At 37.1% G+C, this 18,424-nt stretch overlaps 1 protein-coding gene and 1 pseudogene across 2 annotated transcripts in view; one reads left to right on the top strand and one right to left on the bottom strand.

The window, feature by feature from the left end:
* Positions 1-18,424, bottom strand: part of HSD17B12 (hydroxysteroid 17-beta dehydrogenase 12) — a 153,779-nt gene that overhangs the window by 72,562 nt on the left and 62,793 nt on the right. The gene's annotated exons all lie outside the window — the stretch shown is intronic.
* Positions 3,382-3,919, top strand: LOC144292821 (large ribosomal subunit protein eL21 pseudogene; annotated as a pseudogene).

Raw genomic sequence — 18,424 nt, 5'->3', positions numbered from 1 at the left:
AAAATTCAGTAACCTGCAGCAAGCATCCTGCCCACAGAGAAAGCAGTGTGGATCGTGTTGGGAGACATTTTGTGGACTGCCCTGGGTGAAAACCAGTTAAATTTCTCATTCTGCCCCAAGAAAGCAATGAACATATTATACCTGGAAGGGCAAAGATTGAAAGTTAGACCTTCCCCTACGTTCAAAAATGTCTTAAGGACATTACCTTGTTTGATCTTCACAACAATCTGCTAAGTTACACAGAGCAGGTATTATCAGTGTCACAGACAGGAACGAACCCATCCTGCACAAAGTACAACAGACTGTTTGAGGTTACAAAGATGCCCAGTGGAAGACCCAAGATGGATCCAGGTCACCTAAAAACTAATCCATGGTCACAGCATCATGCTCTCGTAACAATTCCTGGTATTTAATAGAACAATCTGGATAAAAACAATGTTGTCAGTTTCACAGTCCAGAACACTTTTTTAAAAGGTCTGGATTCCAGCTCATTTAAGAAGGTGGATAATCCTTAATCATTCAGATCCACTAATTATTAATGTCTACAACAAGACCTGATAAATGCCTATTAGATTTTCCTTAGAGTCTTTCCTGCCCACACAGGAGATTATATATACTCCTGCTATGTCCTCCCCACTGCTTTGAGCAGGTCTCATTTGCCACCCACATATTTAAAGTAGATGAATGGTAAAGTGAAAAATGATAAATTCCACCTCATGATTTTGAAATGTAAGTAAGGTAAACTGCAAATTCTGAAGGTCAAGAAGTTCAAGATGAATGTCATTAATTAAACAACCAAGTTCTAAAATTATCCATCATCATTTTCAAATTGAATCAAGGAAAATAAACTTTCCACAATACCTCACAGAGTTTTCAGCACTTTATTTACATACTCTAAAATGATCAGTCTTTACAATTTTATACCAAAGAAATTAGAAAGGAAACATTAATATTAGTTCACCATACAGAAAAAAGTTTGGCTTTTTAATAAAACAAATTTTAATATATAATCTGTAAGTTATTGTTAACCATGTATATAACTGTGAGGGTGTAACTATGTATCTACCAGCTTTTTAATTTAGGGGAAAAGATTAAAATGAGAACTTGAAGAAATTAATTTGAGTTGCTTATAAAAGTGGGTTTATGAAGCAGAACATCATAGTAGAATGTACATGTTGTGGTCATGCACGACAGAAAAGCAGCTTTAAAAAAACATTTTCACAATGACTTGCTCAAAGAGCTTTCTGGAATGGCGTGCTCGCACGAGGCAGTACACTCTGTAAGTGGGCTGCCTGGGCCCAACCCTGGCTCTGCCACTCCTCAGCAACGTGATCCTATTAGCTTCCTGTGGCTGCATCACAAATTCCTCACGGAACTGAGTGGTTTAAAACAACACCCGTTCCTTATCTCAGTTTCTGTAGGTCAAGAATGTAGCCACGGCATACCTGGGTCCTTTGCTCAAGTCTCAGAAAGTTGCAATCTCATCAGAGGCTCAGGTTCCACCCTCAAGCTCACCCTGTGTGTGTTCACAGGATTCTATTCCCTGCGGTTATACAACTGGAGACCCCTCTCCTTGAGGCCACCTGCCATTCCCTGACACGTGGCCCTCCCAACACACAGCAGTGTGCTTCTACAAGCCAAAGGAAGGGCATTTCTGGTGCTTTCAATCTGCCACCTGAGGGAAGACTTGAGGCTTTTAAAGAGATCACCTGATTGGGTCAGTCCCACCAAAGATAATCTTTTGACTAACTTGAAGTCAACTGATGGGACCAAATATCTGCAAACTCACTTCACCTTTGCCATATAATGTAACCTAACCACAAGAATGTCATCCATTATATCCACCAGGCCTGCCTACACTCAAATCTGGGATTACGTGGGGTGTGTACACCATGGGACAGGAATCTTCAGAATTATCTTAGAATTCTGCTTACCACAAGTATCTTACTTGTGTCCTCTCTCAAATGGGGACAACAGAAGTACCAATCTCAGAGAGCTGTTCAATGATTCAAGGAGCTGATTTCTACAAAGCTCTCAGGGCAGTCTCCAGCACATGTAATCGTCACAAGAATAATGGCTCAATAGAAATAAAGAAGGAAAATAGTGGTCCACGAGTTGTTGGGTGCTCAACTTTGCTTGGCTCTAAGACTAAGGTGATACAAAATTGCAAAATCTTATACAAGTCATCTTCATTTCCTTTTTAAATTCTTCTAATATAACTGGAAAATATGGCACCCTGGGCTTGCATTGCCACATGGTAACAATAAGGTGGAGCTGCCATCTCTACATGGGGAGGGTTCTTCAGTTCTCCAGGCCTCTCCACTCTTTCTTATCTCACCTTAGCCTACCTGATTCATTTCTATCTGGTCTCTAAAAGCATATGCATCTATCTATCTATCTATCTATCTATCTATCTATCTATCTATCTATCATCTATCTATCTATCATCATCATCTATCAGGGACAGTGAGTGAGAGAGAGAGAGAACACAAGCAGCAGGGGATCAGCAGGCAGCCCAATGTGGGGCTCAATCCCAGGACTCCAGGATCATGACCTGAGCCAAAGGCAGCCACTTAACTGACTGAGCTATCCTGGCACCCCTGCATATGCATTTCTGACTGGAAATCTAGACTGATCCCTTTCAGCTTATGCCCAGTGTACAATATAAAGACAGAAAAGATAGGCATGTAGCAAAATATATTTTTTGAAAATATAAGATGTTAAACATAAAAAATGAAAGGAAAAGAAGCAAAAAATGTACTTCTCATGCCATTTTTTAAAAGTCAAAGAGGAATAAGGTAAGGAATCCAAATGCAGCCATCAAAAAGAAATATTTTGTAGGCAGCACATAACAACAAAAGTTTGAGATTTAAATTTATTGCTTCCAAGAGTATGAAAAACTTATACTGAACTATGGGTTTGGGGGTTATAGTGGTATGTCAGCACAGGTTCGTCGACTGGAACAAAGGCACTACCCAGGACTTTGACCGGAATGGACGCTTTGTGTATATGGTCAGGATCTGTACCTTCCACTCAAGTTTGCTATGAACATAAAACTGCTCTAAAAAATAAAGTGTACTTTTAAAAATAAATAAACTGAAATATTTTAAAAATCTAATAAGACAAAAAATTTCTCCTCAAAACATTCTTTAAAATTTTTCAAAACATCTTTAAAATGGCTTGAAAAGTATTTTCTTTCTCCCAAAACCATTCCTAAGCATCTGACAACTTAAAATTTAGTCACAAAAAAAGATCAGGAACAATTCATATTCCCACAATGCTCATACTATTCAAGAAAAAGTAACCATTCCTATGGATTGATTCTCCATTCATCCTGGATCACAGGCTAATACACAGGATATTTTATTTGCTTTTAAAAACACATTACCTTTTGGCCGGAACCGCCATCTTCCAGTAATTCGCCAAAATGACCAACACAAAGGGAAAGAGGAGAGGTACCCACTATATGTTCTCTAGGCCTTTTAGAAAACATGGAGTTGTTCCTTTGGCCACATACATGCGAATCTATAAGAAAGGTGATATTGTGGACATCAAGGGAATGGGCACTGTTCAAAAAGGAATGCCCCACAAATGTTACCATGGGGGAAGGGTCTACAATGTTACTCAGCATGCTGTTGGCATTGTTGTAAACAAACAAGTTAAGGGCAAGATTCTTGCCAAGAGAATTAATGTCCGCATTGAGCATATTAAACACTCAAAGAGCCGAGATAGCTTCCTGAAGTGTGTGAAGGAAAATGATCAGAAAAAGAAGGAAGCCAAAGAGAAAGGTACTTGGGTCCAACTCAAGCGCCAGCCTGCCCCACCCAGAGAAGCACACTTTGTAAGAACCAATGGAAAGGAGCCTGAACTGTTGGAACCCATTCCCTATGAATTCATGGCATGGTAACTGTAAAGAAAATAATAAAAGACCCCAGGATTGTAAAAAAAAAAATAATAATAATAAATAAAATAAAATAAAAACACATTAATATCCCCCTAAAAGTCTGTACCACAATACTTGATTTCTTTCATCTACCATAAGCAGCTGCATTGTCAAAGAGTCCCAGAGGCAGTCTGCTGTGTAAAATGATGATTGGAATAATATTAAGCCCTTCTTATAGAGATCATCATGCAGTTGTGCCAGGAGAAAATTAATAATGCTTTAGCACTGTGTGTGAAAGGGTGACGGAAAGAAGACAAAGCCAAAGAAATAACAAAAATATTTTAATTCATGATTTGATTATGATGGTACAAGGTAACTTTATAAAGACACATATCTGTTCTTATGTTTTCAAGAATGAACTTGAAAGAGAAGACAAGGGTAGAGGGGGATCTTACAACTGTTTATTTTCCATTTAATGCAGTAATTTGCAGCATATTTAGTTCCTTCACCCTTAACATGATCTTTGAAATGTACTTTATATCTCCTGACTAGTAACCATTCACCACTTGGGAGGGCAAACTACTAGGTCAACTGACTTACAAAATCTTTATACATTAAAAGTTAAATAAAAAAGTCAGACATTCAGCTTTCAAACTATAGATATGTTTAGGTTTAACATTCATAAAGCACACCAAAAGCTAGGGTGTAAAAATCAAAACTTTCATATGAATGATGAAACTGCAGCCGTGTGCTGTCACCTGTCTAACCATAATTACAGAGGTAAAATAGTGACCAGCGCCCACAAATATTCTGGAAAGCTCTGGCTCAGTACGGCTCTTTATTACTCCAGGGGTCTCTCCTTTATGACTTTCTGCCTTTGTTGCCTGTGGTAGAGCCTTTCTCAATTCTTCCCCACACCTTTCCCTAAGGTGGGCTTAACTAGACTACATTTGACTCTGACTTGAATTAGGACATATTTTGCATACTTTACTTGTATACGTGGGGTCTTTTATCTTTATTATCATGTAGTCTCCTTAGGTGTTTTTTTGTTCTGTTTCTGAGGCGGCAATCTGCAGAAAGACTTTGTCTCGGTGCTAATTTCAAGTCACCTATTATATTTGCAACATTATCTTAAGAAATTATTTGATAGTGCCAGCAATGTTTTTTGTATGACAAGGAGACTCTCAGTATGTCTAAAGAGTTTAAGTCCTCTTATAGATACAGATCCAAAATAAATATTCAAAAATGGGCAACTCAAATGTCCATCAACAATACAACAGATAACTAAATTGTGGTAAATAAATGAACTATAGTTTTTTGCTATTAGTAATGTTACTGGGAACAATCCTGGGCATGTCTTCAGAGCATATGAGCATGCATTTCTGTTGCATCTATAAATTATATGCTGATTGAAGAATCCAAAACTCAAAAGAATACATAGTGTATCATGCAATGTATATAAACCCAAATAAGTCAAAATTAATGATAATATTAGAAATTAATATTAGATGTTTGAAATTTAGTTATAATTAAAATAAAGAAATTCGGGGTGGGGGGGAAGGCGTAGTAATTGGGAGGGAACATGAGATTCCCGGAATTTTGCGATCTCTTGCTAACCTGTGTGTGTATGGTTTTCCTACATCCTGAGTTTATATTGTTTTTATTAATTAGAAAAAGTATTTATTTATTTATGTTTGTTTGTTTATTTATTTGAGAGGGAGAGGGAGAGAAAATCTGAAGCAGACTCCTCACTGAGCACAGAGCCTGATGTGAGGTTTGATCTCATAACCACAAGATCATGACCTGAGCTGAAACCAAGAGTCGAATGCTTAACAGACTAAACCATCCAGGATTTTAGATATCCTTTATCAGATATGTCATTTGCAAATATTTTCTCCCATTCCCTAGGCTGCTTTTAGTTTTGTTGACTGTTTCCTTTGCTGTGCAGAAGCTTTTTTATCTTGATGAAGTCTTAATAGTTTATCTTTGCTTTTGCTTACCTTGCCTCCTGACAATATGTTTAGTAAGAAGCTGCTATGGCTGAGATTGAAGAGGCTGATGTCTGTGTTCGCCTCTAGGATTGTCATGGTTTCCTATTTCACATTAAGGTCTTTTATCCATTTTGAATTTATTCTTGTGTATGGTGTAAGAAAGTGGTCCAGTTTCATTCTCCTGCATGTTACCGTCCACTTTTCCCAACACAATTTGCTGAAGAAACTCTTTTGTCCATGGATACTCTTTCCTGCTTTGTCAAAGATTAGTTGACCTTATATTTGAGGGTCCATTTCTGGGTTCTCTATTCTGTTCCATTGAACTATGTGTCTGTTTTTGTTCCAGTACCATACAGTCTTGATGACTATAGCTTTGTAATATACTTTGAAATCCAAAATCATGATGCCCCCAGTTTTTTCAGAATCACTTTGGCTATCTGGGGTCTTTTGCAGTTCCACACAACTTTCAGGATTGTTTATTCTTGCTCTGTGAAAAATGCTGGTAGTATTTTGATGGGGACTACATTAAATATGTAGATTGCTTTGGGTAGTATAGACATTTTAACAATGTTTGTTTTTCTCATCAATGAGCATGGAATGCTTTTCCATTTCTCTGTATCGTCTTCAATTTCTATCATAAGTGTTCTATAATTTTCAGAGTATAGATCTTTTACTTCTTTAGTTAGATTTGTTCCCAGGTATCTTATTGTTTTTGGTGCAATTGCAAATGGGATCAATTCCTTGATTTCTTTTTTTGCTGCTTCGTTATTGGTGTCTAGAATGCAACAGTTGTTGATGAGAATGCAGAGAAAGGGGAACCCTTTTACACTTGGTAGGAATGTGAACTGGTGCAGACACCCTAGAGAACACTATGAAGGTTCTTCAAAATGTTAAAAATAAACTACCCAATGATCTGGCAATTACACTACTAGGCATTTATCCAAAGGATACAAAAATACAAATTTGAAGGGATACATGCACCCTGTTTACAGAAGCACTATCAACAATAGCCAAACTACTATGGAGAGAACCAAAATGTCCATCTAACTGATGAATGGATAAAGAAGATGTGGTGTATACACATACACACACACACACACACACACACACACGGAATATTACTCATCTATCAAAAAGAATGAAATCTTGCTATTTGCAATGACATGGATGGAGCTAAGTAAAATAAGTCATAGAAGGGCAAATACCATATTATCTCACTTACAGGTGGAATTTAAGAAACAAACATAAATTTATGGCAAGAGGGGAAAAAAGAGAAGGAAACAAGCTATAAGAGACTCTTAATGATAGAGAACAAACTGAGGGTTGATGGAGGAAGGCGGGGAGGGATGGGTTAGATGTGTGACAAGTATTAAGAAGGGCATTTGTTATGATGAACACTGGGTGTTGTACGTAAGTGATGAATTATTGAATTCTATTCCAGAAACCAAGAGTGCACTGTACATTAAATACCTAAAATTTAAACTAAAAAATGGGCAGAGGACCGGAATAGACATTTTTCTAGAAAAGACATACAGACAGCCAACAGACACATGAAAAGATGCTAAGCATCACTAATCATCAGGGAAATACAAATCAAAACCACAATGAGATCTCACCTTACACCTGTCAGAATAGCTAGACAAGAAATATCAAGTGTTGGTGGAGGATGGATCAAGGATGTGGAGAAAAAAGAGCCCTTGTGCACTGTTAGTGGAAATGTAAACAGGTGCAGCCACTGTAGAAAACAATATGGAGGTTCCTCAAAAAATTAAAAATAGAACAACCCTGTGATCCAGTAATTGTATCTCTGGGTATTTACGCAAAGAATATGAAAACACTAATCTGAGGGAATACATATACCCCTAGGTTTATTACAGCATTATTTGCAATATCCAGGATATGGAAACAACTTCAGAGTTCATCAGTCGATGAATGGATAAGGAAGATGTGGTGTACACACACACACACACACACACACACACACACACACATTGAGTATTACACAGCCATAAAAGAGTATGAAATCTTGCCATATGCAACAACATGGATGAACCTAAGGATATTATACTAAATAAGTCAGACTGAGAAAGACAAGTACCATATGATTTCACTCATATGTGAAACATAAAGTAAAGGAAACAAGTAAAGGAATAGAGAAACAGAAAGTAGGATCAATCTTATAGAGAGCAGACGGTTGCCAGAGGGACATGTTGTGGGATGATAGGAAAATGAGTGAAGGGGAGTGGGAGATACAGGCTTCCAGTTATAGAATGAGTAAAGGCACAGCGCAGGGAATATAGTCCATAATACGGTAATAATGTTATACGGTGACAGGTGGTAACTACACTTGTGGTGAGCATATCCTAATGTATAATAGAAATGTGAACCACTGTTTTACCCCTGAAACTAATGTTAACATTGCATGTTGACTATACTCAAAAGTTTTTCAAAAATTTAAATAAAAAAGGAATAAATACATTCATTTTAATAAAAATGTTCACATATCCTAAAATTGATCCAATGATAATAACTGTAATAGGTAACTGCATTCAAACACAGACACGATGCAAGTTCAGTTTAGTTTGTTTTCTAATCTCTAGATGCTACATAACTGTGATATTATGTTTTGGTGATGTTTACCTCCCCCAAATTACCACTTAGTTCCCCAGCTACAATATTTAAAGCACAAATTAAGAGCAGAGGGGTAATGGAGAACATAGCACAAGAAGCCAGACTCTCCCCACTTGAGTCATTAACTTGATATGACTTGGTTTCTCAGACTTAGTTTCCATATTTAAAAAGTGAGGAGTTTAGTCTATCAGTAGTTCCTTTTTTTTTTTTTTTTTAAGATTTTATATATTTATTCATGAGAGGCAGAGACACAAGCAGAGGGAGAAGCAGGCTCCCTGCAGGGAGCCTGATGCAGGACTCGATCCCAGGACCCCGGGATCACGCTCTGAGCCAAAGGCAGATGCTCAACCACTGAGCCACCCAAGTGCCTCCTATCAGTAGTTCCTAAACAGAAATGACCCTGAAAATCACATAGGGTATGTTTGCTAAACTACACATACCTAAACATGATTCTACTGTGTTCCCCCAAAATGAATATACTTACATTTTGTGGCTTAGTATTTTTATTGAAGAGTGATTACATTTTAGATTTTACAATGATATCACTACAATGTTAGAATGGAAACATAATAAAAGCTGATTCAACATCAACATTTTTTATTACTATTAGCTTGTTGTCATTAGATATTAATTGTATTCAAAGTTTATGAAATTTCTTGTCAGTTTTAATGACTCATCTTCCGTTTGATTTTGGCATTGTATATAGCAATAAGTCATTTAAATTAGTACTTTGTAGCTAAAGATTTATAATTATAGAGTAGCATGTAACATAAACTCTGCATTTAAGATGTAATGGTACAATAAGATTATTAAAACAGTGGATAACTGACAATATATAACTTTATTTGACGGAAAAATCAAGTTAAAGTGAATCTTTTCCAGAACACTTTCAAAGTACTTTCTCTCCATGATGAAAAGGGAAGCAATCTGTACATAAAAGCACTGAAGACTACATAAATACATCCAAAGAATACGCCTTTCCACGAATTCCTTTACAGTTTAAGTCCATACCCCAAATTACAATTATCCACTTAGAGTAACAACTAATAATTTTAAAGTGGGAGGAGAAATACCAATCATCTGCTTAAATGGGACTCATTTCAGAACACCTAGGTCCCACGTTTCCTCAACTAAAAAAAGTTTTTTTACATAAAAGTTACTGAGCCATCAATAATCCAATTGGAACGACCACTTACTGTTTTAAAGAAACCATGCAAACATAAGCAAATGTTTTAATTAAGAGGTATTGCTAGTGTCTGGCCATGGTGCAATCCACTCCCACATGCCTAATGCCAGCTGTAGAATAGCAACATTCAAGCAGCTGCCTTAATTGGAGATGCAGATCAACACATGCTAATTTGGCTAGGCCAACTAATTGGTAGGTATGCTACATTTCTAACAAAATATCCACCCATATTACAGATGTTGTTCTGTAGCAGAGGAAACGATTGGTAACAAACAGTAATGAAGTGGCAGTAAGGTACACTTGGTGAAACTATTTAGTTGGACAGCTTTACAGGATCCCACATTAGCTTAGAAAACCACTTATGCCAAAATTGGAACATAAACTGAATTTCAAAAGTAGCTTTCTGTGCAAGATTAAGAATACTAAGACATTTTACAAGAGCTCTTCAGTCACCAAAATAACACTTGTAAAGTGGACCCATCCCCCTTGACCATACCAGGCTCACTGAAAACATGCAAAAAAAAATTTAGTCCTATTCTTTCTTTAAATCCTAATGCAGACCAAACATTTATAGACATGTGCAAGATAATAATTATATTTACCAGGAAATCTGTAAGGGTAAAAACGAAGGGGTATGGGCCTCTTCTGTTTCCAACCATGATGGTATAACAGAGACTAGATTTACTCCATTGCCTTAAACTGAAAAAACTGGACAAAATATATGAAATGATGGTTTTCAGTGAGTGCAAGGTAGACAGTTCAGAATAGTAATACCCATGAGAAGGAGGAAAAATGAGGTGAGCCCTACCGCTGCCTTAACTTATTGCCTAGAGACTTTTTTAGATGGGAATGAAGAGAGGAACCTAAAGAGAGATCAATAGTTCCCCCGAGTTGAGGAAACGGGCTTGAGCATGTGGGGAAGCAGAGCCCCTCGGGTTACCAGGCAGTGTAGACAGAGCATGAGCCAGATGAACAGCAAGGAAGACAGGGACCAAACAAGACCAAGAGCACACTAAGAGCAGTAATCCTTATTTACATACTGCTTTCCATGGTTTCAGTTAGCCACAATCAACCACCGTCTGGAGGCAGATGATTCTCCTTTCGATGAACTGTCAGCAGGTCAACGTAGCCCAATGCTAGGTCACAGCACTTAAGTCATTCATCTCATTTCATCTCGTCACATAGACATTTTATCATCTCGCATCATCACAAAAACGGTGAGGACAGTACAATAAAACATTCTGAGAGACTGACACTCATATAACTTCTATTACAGTATATTGTAATTATTCTATTATTTTTGTTGTTAATTTCTTGTATCTAATCTATAAGTTAAACTTCATGTTAAATATGTATATACAGAAAAAAAACAGTATGTACAGGGTTCAGTACTATCCACAATTTTAGGCATCCAGTAGAGGGTCGTGGAACACATCCCCCATAGATAAGGGCCACTGTATGTTCAAAGAAGTAGAGGGCAAACATTTTTTTTAAAGACTTTATTTATTTTATTCATGAGAGACACAGAGAAAGAGGCAGAGACACAGGCAGAAGGAGAAGCCCAATGCAGGACTCCTGGGACTCCAGGATCACGACCTGACCTGAAGGCAGACACTCAACCACTGAGCCACTCAAGAATTCCAGAGAGTGAACATTTTTAAGAGATAAGGGAGATACAAAAATGGCCTAAAATTTTATTGAGAGAAAAATATAATGTCTGGATTATTAAAAAAAAAAAACACTAACAGGATTAATGGCAGATTAGACACTAGAGAAAAAAAGATTAGTAAATATGAAGGCTTAGATCCCACATTAGCTTAGAAAACCACTCCCTAAAATGAAACACAAAGAGAAAAGAGACTCCTCCCCAAAAAAGAAAAGGAAAAACAACATCAGTGAGTTGAGAGATGACTTTAATCCATTTATTTTCTTTTAAAGATTTTATTTATTCATGAGAGAGGCAAAGACACAGGCAGAGGGATAAGGAAGATGGCTCCCTGTGGGAGCCCAGTGTGGGACCTGATCCCAGGACCCCAGGATCATGCCCTGAGCTGAAGGCAGATGCTCAAATACTGAGCCACCCACATACCCTAATCCATTTAATATATGTGTAACTGGAATTCTACAAATAGAGTGAAGGATAGAAAAAATATTTGATGGCCTCAATTTTTCCAAATATAATGAGAACTATAAACATGCAAATTTGAGCTCAATAAACTCCAAATAGGAAAAATATTAAGAAAAGTACACCAAGGGACCTCAAATTACTTAAAACCAGTGATAAAGAGAAAAATCTTAAAAGTAACCAGAAAAGAAAAAAATAAAAGTGTTTTATACAAGGTGGTAAAAATGAGATAGGAATGACAACAGACTTCTTGTCAAAAACACTACAGGCCAGAATGCAATGAAGGAAAGTAAAGTACTGAGAGGGGGCAAATAGAATCTGTCAGCCTAAAATTTTATACCCAACGAAAATACATTCAAAAGTAAAAATTTTTGTTCACACTTAGAAAAAAGAATTCATCACTAGCAGATCAGCACTGTAAGAGATATAAAATCTTTTAGGCAAGAAAGAAAAAAAAAAAAACAAGATTGACTGAATTATAAATCTATACAAAATAATGAAGAGCATCAGAAATAATAATATATGTGTACATAAATAAGACTTTTAAAAATAAATTTAATTCTCTTTAAAATATAGTTGACAAATTATGGCAAAAATGTTATACAATCCATAACATACATAGAATTACAACGTATGGGGAATAGGAGTATACTGCTATCAAGTTCTTATGCTCTACATGAAGTAGTGGGAGCCTGTGAAAAGCTAAACACTGCAAAATCTAAAGCAATCACCAAAAACAAAGAAAAAAGATGTACAGCCAATAGCCAAGGAAGGAAATAATATGGAATGATTAAAAACATGTTATTAATCCAAACAGAGGCAGAAAAACAACAAGGGAATAAAGTACAGATGAGACGAACAGAAAACAAAGAGGAAATGGGTAGATCTTAACCCAATCATATCAATAACAATAACATTAAGTATAAATGTCCTGAGAATCCCAATTAAATGGCAGAAATCATCAAATTGTATATTTAAAAAAAAAAAAGATCAAATCTATGCTGCCCATAAGAAACCCACTTTAAATATAAAGGACATATAGGTTAGAAGTAAAGGCAGAAAGAAAATATATACCATGCTAACACTAACCAAGAGAAAGATGAACAACGTTGATTTCAGTGCAAAGAATATTACCAAGATAAAGAAGGTCATTTCATAATGCTAAAGGAATGAAGTCATCAAGAGAACACAAGGCCCTTAAATGTTAATGTATCTAATAACAAAGAAATAGACAAATTCATAATGATACTTAGGAGATTTTAGTCCTAATTGAGGTAGAACCTTGGCCAAATTAGAACTGGTTTGACCATCTGAATTTTAAAAGTGACTGTATGTCTCCTTTCTGATCATATCAGTCTGAAATATAATGTCACTGTAGCATTCTTTGAACTTTTAAATTTTCTACATAGATTTTATCAGTTAAGTTTATTATCACTGCTTCCACAAACGATTTCAACTTATGACAGTTGGTGTCTTTATGAAAGGATGGGCTCTTCTAAACTTTAGACAATACTGCAAATCACTGATGTGAATTACTCTTCCTGTCCTCCGTGTAAAATTTGCAAATGTCATCTTTCTGACAAACTTGGTATCAATAATGATTGTATTGCTCTGCACTGTCAAATATAACTTCTATGATTCTTAGTTGACCCTAAGATACTATACTAATATCACAGTGAGTTAAAGAAGGAGGCCTCTTAAAGAAAACTCCCAATTGGGATGGCAGAGTCACTGTGATAGGTGAATCTTACCATGTAACAACAGAACGTAAAGTTAACACATTCTAAGCTTCAGGTGAAAGTGTTAACTTATCTAAATATATGTATAAGTAAGTGTATAAAATACATTAAAATCAACAAAGAAAGCTTATGAATTAAGTAGTTTGAAACCAGTTGTTGAGAAGAACTTGATCTTTGATAATATAGTCTTCTCTTAATGAGAAAGCTGTAAAAAAATTATTCTGAACCTTCAGTATCCAGTCTGGCCAACAAAGGTTCCTTATCTCCCCCAAACACTCTCACTTTCTAATAGCCTGTTAACTTTTTAAGCTTTTGTGTTGACTTTCGTCATGCCCTTGAATCGTTTTTTTAACAAAAGTTTCTCATTTCTAAAAAAGCTGTATTTCCTAGTAACTATTGTTTCTTAAGGCTATGTTTTATTTTAATCACTGTCACTTAAACCAAAACTCTAATCATTTCTTGTCTCAGGCACCTGTGAGTATGCTTGTATTTTGCTATAATCACTAGTCTCCTGGCAACCCTTTATGCTACTGCCTTCACAAATTTGGGCCACAAAATTAAAAATAATAAAATTGATTTAGACATATTTTATACCCAAACTATCATTGGTATTTCTCAGACAGCCACTAGGTAGCACTACTGAGCAGAGAGGATATTAGGAAAAACAATATAGGTAGTATGTCCTCAGTATCTTTAATTAGCTCAACTCTTATGAGAGCTGATCTGTTTATCAAGCCCACAACATGGGGAGAGCCAAAGTGTAACTAATAATGAATATCGTTCAACAAGTATGTATTTTTCAAGACGGACAGAAACATATTCATGATCCTGTGCACAGACTGGCACACAACTATGAACAAAATGATATCTAAGATTACGGTTAATTGGCGACAATTGTAAAACACACGTCACAGAGGTCCCTGGAGCTTTATCAATGCCTTTAGTACCTACCATAAGGCTCATGCCCTCAGGAAAATCACTGACTAAATCATATACCAGAATACGGTATTCTATTCTGACACTTATTTACTATAGTAAGTGAACCAGAGATCATCAGTTTTATTAGCAGGTGGTTCCTATTTTTCCTTCAAGTTTGCCCAAAGCTGGAAGCCCATAAGCCAGGTCAGAAAATTGAGTCTTTAGGAAGAAACATCCAAAGAATAATAGCCTCAGTAGAAAGAGGCCTATTGTAATACTCTTGACCGTCACTCATAGCTGTAAAAAATCAACTCCTGTGTCAGACTTCCTATCCAGTGTAACCTGATGCTGCCACCAAGCTTGGACTATGGTACAGATTATACCAGGAAACTGAGCCAGTGTCTAGAGGATTCTTATTTGAAAATCAGACACTAGCATGCTTTTGACCCAAGATCCAATAGAACAAGAATTCACTTTGCAACTGAATGAAATCAGTTTAAGGAAATTTAATAGTGCTTTTGAGAAAACATTTTTCTTTCTTAATTTTTCACTACCCACCTTTGTGGCTGTTGTACTTGGGCAAACTGGAATGAAGAACTCTTTTTTTTTCTCTTTAAAGATTTTGTTTATTTATTCATGAGAGACACACACAGAGAGAGAGACAGAGAGACAGAGAGACGGAGAGAGACAGAGGCAGAGACAGGCAGAGGGAGGCAGAGGGAGATGCAGGCTCCATGCAGGGAGCCCAACGTGGGACTCGATCCTGGGACTCTAGGATCAGGCCTGGGCTGAAGGCGGCGCTAAACCGCTGAGCCACCTGGGCTGCCCATGAAGTACTCTTTGAATGGTATGTTGCTCCAGCCGATCCCCCAGGAATCAAGAAAAATATTTCCTGAAAAAAACTTAATATAGCTCATAAACTGTGGCAGATGTATTTTCCAGATCCAGATTTTATTTTCCAAAAATCTCTCCCTTCCCACACGTTCTTCCAATGTTACCATGTCACTCCTTCATCAAGAGGTCAGGTCTATCCCTTTCCTCTTGAATCTGGGCAGGCTCATGTCTGCTTTGACCAAAGGAATCTGGCAAAAGTAATACTCTGAATTCTGAGAGCAGGTCACAAAACGATATGAGCTTGTGCTTTGTCTTGCAACATTCACCATGAGGGACTACAGTTACCCTGTGAGGAGTCCAACTACCCTGCTCTGGCCACGCTAGAGAGACTACACACGGGCACTCCGCTCAATAGTCCTAGCTGAGTCCAGCTTTCTCGTCATTCCCGACCACAGCACCAGCCCTGTGAGAGAATCCACCTTAAATCTTTTGCACCAGTCTCTCCACAAACTAGTATCACAGTTAGGGAACTCAGTAATGCCATAAGAAGCAAAGGAATTGTCCTCCAAGTCCTGGTGAAACTCCTGATGAGCATTTCTGACCACCTAAAGTGGTTATTATCTCACATTGGTAAGTTTGGGGTAGTTGTTATGAAGCAATAGCAACTGGAACAAAAACTATTAAATTGTTGAGGTAAATTTAAAGATGGAAACTGTATAGAAAATACAACACATATTGATCGGCCTTGTCTGTAATAATCAGAACAATGGTCAGATGGTATACATGTCCTTACTGAGTTCTTTCACCTTACATGGCAATGTAATTATTTGCATAGGCTCAATAAGAATCCATCCTTCTTTCTACTAGGATATAATTAGATAAAACAAATTTGTAACCATGACCATGCCAGAAATGTTTCATTTAACAGTAAATCTCATTTCATTAGGCATGACAAACCCACTAGTAAGGAACAATAATTACACTCCAATATGTAGAAACAACAGTTCAAAGAAACTATCCTGGCACCTGCTCGATAGCTTACAGAATCTCAGTCTCATGGGTGGGACAGAAGGTCACTTTCTGGGAACAGAAAGTTCCCAGACAAATCTGGGGATCTTGGAGTCAGAGGATACCTCTACAATCACAGGTACCATGAGCAAAATCCGGAGAGGCAAACCGGCTGGGTTTTGGTTTCTGGTGGTTCCTTACCTTAGAACATGTGAACTGCAAGGGCAATGAAAATACTCCTGGTAATTACAGAAATGACAGAAATACATACATGACTCTAGGGGCTGCATGATCTCTGATCCTAACATCATGTGGTTCTAGTTTCACTAACCACAAAAGTAAAAAGATGCACTAATATCTTCTGGAACTTATGTAAACAAAACAGGCTAAATATAACAAGGCATCACATTAATGATACTGGCAGTGCACCAGAAAATTGCAAAACACGCTTATTAGGTCAAATCTACAGATTTGATCAGAGCTAAGTTTTGAAAAAGTGAAACTAATTTTTTCTTTTTCTTTTTTTCCCTCTTCCTCTGTTGACTACAAACCAAGATTTCCATTATTAAAAGCTTTACATTTCAAGAGCTTATGGAGTTACACAGCTATCCCAAAGATTTACACTCTGAGATAATTAACAAAAAAAGAGAAACTCCTTTTCTAGTTTTTTTTTTTTTTTTTCAATTTATTTAGGCTACCTCTACACCCAACATGGGGCTCAAACTCATAACCCCGAGATCAAGAGTTGGATGCTCTTCTGAGTGAGCCTGGCACCCTTTGTTTTTTAATCAGACAGAAATGTGTGGTTTTTTAAAATCAAAGCTGATTAAAGTGGATATAATCAGAATTACCAACTGCTATGTAAGAATATGAACATAAATATCACCATCTCTATATTCTGTGAGCCAATAGGTTGTTCTAAAAGCTAGTCTTCTTTAAACTGTGTTTTTTGAATGTAAAAATTTAGCTCAGAGTTCAAAAATGATCTAGGAGTTTTTTTCTTTGACAAATTAAAATCAATCATAATGCCGAATATATTAATAATCCTGGCTAACAAAAAAGAAAAATCCTGGCTAACAAAGATAATAAAATAAGCTTATTATATATGGGTTGACTCTCAGCTTGTATTAATTCAACGGGTGACAGGTATCCTTACAAAGAAGTGAAATTCATCAAAGCAGTCGATCCTGAGAAGGCACTATCCATTGTTGGCAAAACATTTAGTTCCCTACTAAATTATATATAATCCTTTAAAAATTTTCCTGAAGAACTTTGATAAAATATGTTGTCCTCCACACTCACAAGAAATTGCTCCTAAAGAAACAGAGTCCCCAAGTTTATATAACAACAGTGGAGAGGGCAGCCCAGGTGGCTCAGTGGTTTAGCGCCGCCTTCAGCCCAGGGCCTGATCCTGGAGACCCGGGATAGAGTCCCACATCAGGCTCCCTGCATGGAGCCTGCTTCTCCCTCTGCCTGTATCTCTCTCTCTCTCTCTCTCTCTCTCTCTCTCTCCGGGATAGAGTCCCACATCAGGCTCCCTGCATGGAGCCTGCTTCTCCCTCTGCCTGTATCTCTCCCTCTCCCTCTCTCTCTCTCTGTCTCTCATGAATAAATAAATAAAATCTTTAAAAAAACAAAACAAAACAGTGGAGAGTCAGAAGGTGATAGGAGCTCAGAAGAGTCCCTATTTTTTCTCAATTGGCACGCGGTTTGTTTTTCAATCCCCCTTCCCTCTTCTTTCAGTCACATAGAAAAGAAGGCGGGATGAGTTTAACCTTCTGGAGTGAATGTAAGACCTGGACTAGAAAAGACAAGTTAGCCTAGTTATAAACTAACTTGCTTAACCTATATTTCTTGACTAAAGTCTGAGTGATACAGAAATTGGTATCAGGAGTGGGATTCCCAAAAACAGACCTCAAAGAATTTTGGTATTGGTTTGATTTGATCCATAATGCAGTCCTATCACTATTAGTTAAATTAAAGCTGGCTACTGATTATAATAAAGTATCTAGTGAAGAAGTGCTTCAAGGGACCAAGTGGTTGTCACATTTGAGTTGAGCAGAAATGATGAGTACAAAGATTAGGGTATGGCATGGCTTTTTCTGAATG

The sequence above is a fragment of the Canis aureus genome, chromosome 21 (assembly GCF_053574225.1).
Source record: "Canis aureus isolate CA01 chromosome 21, VMU_Caureus_v.1.0, whole genome shotgun sequence".
NCBI lineage: Eukaryota > Metazoa > Chordata > Mammalia > Carnivora > Canidae > Canis > Canis aureus.
Note: the sequence above shows the minus strand (reverse complement) of the source record. Positions and strands in the feature narration are given on the sequence as shown.